This window comes from Ambystoma mexicanum, chromosome 1q (genome assembly GCF_040938575.1).
Source record: "Ambystoma mexicanum isolate Mex_15411 chromosome 1q, UKY_AmexF1_1, whole genome shotgun sequence".
Lineage (NCBI taxonomy): Eukaryota > Metazoa > Chordata > Amphibia > Caudata > Ambystomatidae > Ambystoma > Ambystoma mexicanum.
In genome coordinates this window covers 1,040,422,583-1,040,430,006 of record NC_090922.1, presented here as the reverse complement: position 1 = coordinate 1,040,430,006, position 7,424 = coordinate 1,040,422,583, and positions in this window count along the sequence as shown.

Genomic DNA, 7,424 nt, shown 5'->3' with positions numbered 1-7,424 from the left:
CATACTAACATGACCCCACAAACACCTCATCATCCTAATAAAACACAGCTAGCTGAGCACATTCTGGCTATCTTAGGCGTCTCCTCAGGTCTAACGCAGCCAGAACTCAGACTGGGTGTCCACCCTCCAGACTGAACACATCCAACTGATTTCCTCAGCACTACACCTACCGCTAAGAAGCAGCTATTAGGCAAAACCGCATCAGCTGCACACATATCCGGTGCACCCACACACTATAAAACACTCTCTCTCTCTACTGACATGAACTGCTGTTCCCGAGGGTGTTCAACCTACCAGCGCTTTGAGGTCATACCAATGATATATAAGGCATTATATAAATGCCAAGTAACATAACATAACACTGTTCAGATACATTCAGAAGGTTTTTAATGCTATTGGGAAAAACACTCCTGTTTATTACAAAAAACAAATATCGCTTATCACTGATGGGGCTAGAAAATAATCCAGACAACACACCGATTTTGCAAATGGAATAATGGTAACCAAAAGGTATGTGTCAGAAACATGTAAATAGGAGTTTATGTGCTACTTTATAAAGTAATTTAAGAGCCAGGAGAACATGCCTCATAATTTTTGCAAGTATGATAATTGCATTAGAATGACTGCACCACAGAATATGATGATCAGAATTCCTGGACCTCTGCCTACTATTCACATTACGTTGTTCTGTGAGTAGTGGCAACATTTACTCAAAACCAGCCTTAAAAACAGGACAATGTGCCCAACAACAACAACAGGAAACCATGAACATATAGGAGTCTACCCCCTGCTTCTTTCTACCCACATAGTTCCATGGATTTTTTTTATCAAATCAGTGCCAAGCAGAGGTAGCCTGAGTAGTAACTCGAATAATATTACTGCCTGATAACAAGAGGAATTTTAAGCGAAGACCAATTTAATAAGCATGAAAGATCTCTGGCAAAGCTAATTACTTTCATACTCCCTGAAAAATCAATTAATTCCAAGTAGGAAGTAAAATCGTATCAGAGCCCTGCTTGTAATCCTGACATACAAAGTGAAATGACACAACACATAATGCACTTTACATTTATACTACACCCTTCCTAAGCACAGCCTAGATACAATTCAATACTGAGGTTTCTTCTGGAGCCCCGTTGAATAAAAATAAAATATATTTGCCTTTTAAGTCAATAGCAGCAATGCTCACAGGCACAACAGATTCTGTGATTCAGTACCTTCTTCTTGAACTATGGACACTGTGATGCTGGAAATGCATTGGAGGGACAGGGCCTCCGTATCCTTGTCCTTTACTGCTTTTTATCATGTGTTCTGTCGTATTTTCTGTGCAGGAGTTCATGTGGGACTCCTGGCGGTACAGCTCTCTCTTTTGGTTTGGTGAACAGACCCATGGGATACCCTATGGCACCCATGGGTGGGGGTACAACCCTGTGCCCCTAGTGTACAGAGCAGGGTACGGGCTGGAGGCACTCCATGCTGAATTGACTGGTGCCTGAGCATCCTCCATTTTGGGATGCCCAGGCCCTGTCATTGGAATCGGTAGATTCCTGATGGAGACAAGATGGCCCCTGAGGCCTCTTGCCCTCCATCGCCTGTTACCTTGATCTTCCCGAAGTCCCGGGAAGCCCTGACTCTGTCACTTCCCCCTGACTGGCTGTTGGGTGGAAGTTCCATATATGGGAGTGTGGGGAAGTGCCGACCAGACTGGCTGGAGCCTTCCCAACGACCGTATGTTGTGGGTACACCTGTGGGTGGGACCTGAGTGAATGGAGTGTGTGACGAATATGCACTTCTTGTTGTGGATGTCTAGTTTCTGGTGTTTGACACAATGACTGAGACAGCCCTGCCCAAAACTGGTATGAATGCAGTGTGGGGTGTTGAATGGCTGGGTACTTGTCCCAATACAGATAACTGGTTGTGAGTGTCTGGAGAGAAGTGAATGGCCTGAATGCAATATGCACCTGATTGGCTGCCTGCCTGCATGAATGCCCTTCTCACCGATTAGTTGCCTGAGTGTGACCCAGAAGGATGAATGGGAGATCAACTATTATATCTGGGGGCCTCTCCCTGCTAGAATTTGTGTTCAGAAGCTGAAGTCCACTACGAAGAGTAACTGGAGTAAACCTGAAGCTTAACCTTGAAGCCCTGCTGGAAGAGAATGCTGCTGCTCTACTACATCAATCTGAAAGCTGCTGTGTCTCCAAGGACTTACCCAGAGAGGACCTGGTAAGGCGCCCTCTTCCCGAGCTACGAGGGACCATCGTCCACCAGCTGATCTTTGCCAAAGCTCCCTGGTAGACAGACCTACGAGAGGCTGCCGACCGGAGATGGGGACTGCCGCGGCGTCCCAAAGAGAAGCGCCCAGACTGTTGTCCGCCACTGTCAGTGACCGCCATCGATGACCTCGGTCACTGACCTTAGCCACCGTGCTCCCGTTGCCTTAGAACATTTGATCCAAGGACGCTCTGTTCTGTACCGCCGCCCGCCTTATCCCGCCGGAGAAGACAAGGCCGTCAACGTGCCGAGGAGCATCCGCCAGTAGGTATCCCGCCACCTAAAGACCACCGAGAGGCCGACCACTGGAGTAAACCTGAAGCTTAACCTTGAAGCCCTGCTGGAAGAGAATGCTGCTGCTCTACTACATCAATCTGAAAGCTGCTGTGTCTCCAAGGACTTACCCAGAGAGGACCTGGTAAGGCGCCCTCTTCCCGAGCTACGAGGGACCATCGTCCACCAGCTGATCTTTGCCAAAGCTCCCTGGTAGACAGACCTACGAGAGGCTGCCGACCGGAGACGGGGACTGCCGCGGCGTCCCAAAGAGAAGCGCCCAGACTGTTGTCCGCCACTGTCGGTGACCACCATCGATGACCGCGGTCACTGACCTTAGCCACCGTGCTCCCGTTGCCTTAGAACATTTGATCCAAGGACGCTCTGTTCTGTACCGCCACCCGCCTTATCCCGCCGGAGAAGACAAGGCCGTCAACGTGCCGGAGAGCATCCGCCAGTAGGTATCCCACCACCTAAAGACCACCGAGAGGCCGACGACTCGACACCCTTGCTGAGCCACAGTTCTTCAAACTCTTTCTGGTCCAGAACTATCGACATCGTGGTGCCCCACATGCCTCTTCCTGGCAGGACGTTTACACTTCCCCGTCGATGAGCACCACTAGGAAAGAAGCTGCCACTTCACTGTTGTAGTTCACCCTGTTCTTCACTGGACGTTTGACGACCGTGACTCCTGCCTTAAAGGGAGGGCACTCAAGAAGGGCCGTCGATTCCCCGACGAGGAACGCTACAACGCCAGGTACTTTGGGGTTGCAGAACTATTGGAAAGGCTCTTGTGAACAATATATGTACTGGGCTTGTGATATATCTTTATTCTACAGGTTGCCCAGGTGGGGGGATTTCCAGACAGAACTGCGTCTAGATAGCAGGGCCAGTATTCTGCCAATTGTTCTAACCAACTGCTTTCCTCTTATACCTATTGTTGATTTCCTTTACAACTGATTTTTGTGACAGTTAACCGTACAGTTGATGCACTTTAAAGAGATCTAATAGTAATTGTGGTACCACGTAGAACTGTATATTTGCCATTATATATAACCGATAACAAAGTGAGTTATCGCGATATTGTACATAACCTTGAATATTAATTATATAAAGACTGTGCTTTAACTAATACAGTGTGCAGACATTCCTTTGTGGGTGCTTGGGGACTATACTGTACTTAAGAACCAGACTGCATCACCTCCTGAGAAGCTGGGCCTTGATTGCTCGAACACGTACCAATAATCGAGAATCTTGGCTGGGGTCCTCTGTGCCTCTCCTGTACCATATAGAGACCAGAAGTACAGACCACCCCCTGCAGTCTTTACATACCCTTCTTCTGAAATTCACTGTTATCAGTTGAACAAGATACATGGGAATGCTAGAGGTGATAAATGCAAACACATAATTATATGAAAAGGCCCTTCATAGCTGAGCTTAGAAAGAAACAAAAGATGCAGTTTCCTAGACTGTTACTAGAGTTTCCTATCTTTTAGCAAACAAACAACACATTTCCTCCAGTTTACTATGCTGATTTTTGAAAGTTGCTGATTTGTTCTTCAGCCCAAAGGATTGTTCTCCTATGCCCTTCCACCTGTGCCCTTCCCGACTCCTTTGCTGTCTCCAATACCAGCTGACAGGGCTCTGTAAAATGGGAAGGACCAGTGGCGGCTGGTGAAATTGTTTAGTCGAGAGGAATACATTTTCCTAGAAAATTTGTTTGAGTGACTGAACATAGCGTGGGAGCCCAAAGCAACCTAGGAGGGTTTGGTGTAGGGAGGTTTCACACCAGAGAACATTTTTTAAATAATAGTTTGAGTTTGAAATAGTGCAATTTTGCGCACTTATATAGTTACGAAAATTGGATAAAATGTCATACAATGAAGAGTCCGTACTGAAGGGTAGCATATGAAAAATGCCATTAGATGCCTGGTGACCAATAGTACACACTAGCATTTTATAACCCATGTTCATGATGCCTCTGCTGACAATATATGCCAGAACTGCCACTGTAAAGAACATGTTTATGATGCCCATGCCTAATGCATCTCTCGGTCTTCATCTTGTGCTCTAACACAAACACACCTCTAGCCATTTTTCTCTCTGTTTTCCATCTCTTTGCCTAAACCTCTTTAAACACGTTTGTCTCTCTGTCTCTTACATTTGAGCCTTTGTCTGCCCCTTGTCTCTCAGCATTTGTTATTCCCTTATAAGTGTCCATTATTACCTAATTTCTCTGCCGCTGTACCTCATTATCTGGTTTCACCTTTGTGCCCATGTCTTTGTCTCTCACCTCTGAGCAACTGTTTTTCTGTCTTTCTGTGCCTCTCAAGGTCTTAGATTTCAGAGGCCACTGGTCAAAATATCAGCATGTCACAAATTTTGTACCTTAGTGAAGCTGTCGAAAAAAGGCACAGCCATTCACATCAGGACAGAAACGGAATTCTGAACTTTGCAAATAATAACAATTTAAGTTGCATTCAATTGTATGCATGGCTTGCCTAATCTGTCTTGGTGACAAGCACAATGGCAAACAATAGTGTGTGACTGCCAGCCTATTCAGCAAACACTGAGCTCGAAAAGCTGGTAAAACTATGCACTAGCCAAGTGGCAATACTGTGAGGACTAGAAGCTGCAGCCCATTCAGAAACCTGATAAGCTGCACTTCAGTAACTACACAGGTGCCATGTTCCAGCAGTGTAACAATGAAAATCATGAATGCTTTGAAATTGCCTTCAAAATGAAACAGCCCCCTGCCCTGCCCTCTTAAAGGTCTCTCCATCCTTTGCCTTCCAAAGAAAAGCGTGCCTCTGCCTGTCACGTATTAAGTGATATCAGCCAGCACAGAATATAACCACCAAATCATTTCACTGTGTACAGTGTTTTCCTGCGACCATAGGCATGAGGGACCAGACTATAAAAACACAAGCAGCACGTCTCCTAGTAAAACCATGCTTGCTGAAATAAAACGGTTGGTGTCAGCCAGTTCTGAAACTAGATAAGTCAATTAAATAGTTACAGTTGGAGATTATGGACAGTGTCAGCTATGTCTTTGATATGTATGTATACATTCTTTGCATATTACCCGAAGAGACCTTGTGCTGCGTACATCTAATTTTTGCAGGCCTGCAAACCCTCTGGGATTGCTCTCTGTGCAATAACGTGACACCTGAATTGTTTAAAATTTTGAACTATATAAGTCAAATGTCAAATTGAAATACAGTTGAACATTTCACAATTATTTTCTATACACTTGAGAAATCTTTCCCAGAGCCACTTCCTCAATGTCTCACGTTTTTTATAGTAAGGCGCGCACCCTCACGTTGCAGGCATCTGATCTGCCTGCCTGTGCCACTTACCCTCGGGCTTCCCCCAGGATCCTCACCATTGTATTTTGCACTGTGGAAGACTTCTAACGGTAACAGTGTAACTTCTCATGGTAGCCAGGTAGTTTTGTTTTAATGTCCTCCTTTTCCGGCATCTCTGCCATAGCATGTGTTACGGGGCACTGTCTCTTTAAGATAGAGACAGGAGTCATGCAAGCTATGATGTGGGAGCGGGTGGGAGCGAGAGGAGCTCAACCGAAAGGGAATAAAGCAAGATGTATTAACTACATCCTGGTGTCGCGTCCTTATTATCCAAGCCGCATAGGCTCAACAACTGTCGAGGAGGCGGATCCTACCGCGCACCAGATTCCTCCTCCTCCTTCCAACGAGCGGGTGATCCCATCGCACTATGCTCCTTCCCAGCATCCGGCTCCTGACTGTTTCCACAGCAGCCCCTCACACGTGCCTGGTTATTCCACCGGCGCTACTAGGCCCGACCCGGGCCTCCTCCAGCCACACGGCCCACAAGCTCCACACTGCTGACGTGGAGTGAAAATATCAATTTTCCTCGCCATGCGGCAATCCGCCAGCGCCCGGCTTTCCCCACGTGCTGGAGCACAGCAGCGCATGCGGCCCAGCAAGCAGGTGGTTCCAGGCTCCTCCATACAAAGAAGCCTCCCTGCCACAGGCTACAGGCGGCCTGCTGAAGGCCATCTGCCCACAGAGACCACAAAGTGGGCCCTGCTGGCCAAAGAATAAATAAATTAACTTTCAAAGAAAAAATAAACTCAAGGACACTTCAATACAAGTGTACATGAGCGCTGGATGCACAACGCTGCATGTTTTGTTCTTCCCTTCTCTCGTGGTCGCAAAGGGGGCCCCGCAGGCCCAACACAAGTGGACACCACCAAACACGTGCACATGAGCGCCGGATGCACCGCGCCACATGTTCTCCTTTCACGTGCTACGTGCATTTGCTGCCCATGAAGGTGACAGTGACAACAGCCACCAGGAACACTTCCAACACTTGCTACCTGCAAAGAGGACTGCTTTCAACGGCACACAGTCGCCAAATCCAACGCAGTCACCATAATGAGTGCACCGGTCATACCTGCGCCACAACCCCCTGCCATGCCTGACCCACCTGTATGGTCCACTGTCACAGCATAGCGCATGCCACCCCCTGTTCTCCATGATTCTGCAAGCAGGCAAAGGCCCACAGTGGGTAGAATGGGTAAATGACTTTAATAACTTCATCAAGGTGGCAGGTGAGGAGAACTCACCAAATCTACACAACATGTTCCTCAACATTGCTGTTAGTGAGGTTAAGACGCTTATTAAGACCATTCCCGCGGAGGAGCGACCAGACATCGCAGCACTACTAACCGCCCTCAATAAGAGTCTTGCCATTGAGCCCATTTGTGAGTACAATAGGTACATGTTTAATCAGTGTACCCAAAGGTGTGAAGAAATGGTTGATGAGTTCATCACTCGCCGGAGGATCAAAGGGGCACACTGCCAGTTTCACACCTTCTCCCTGGATGAAGCAAT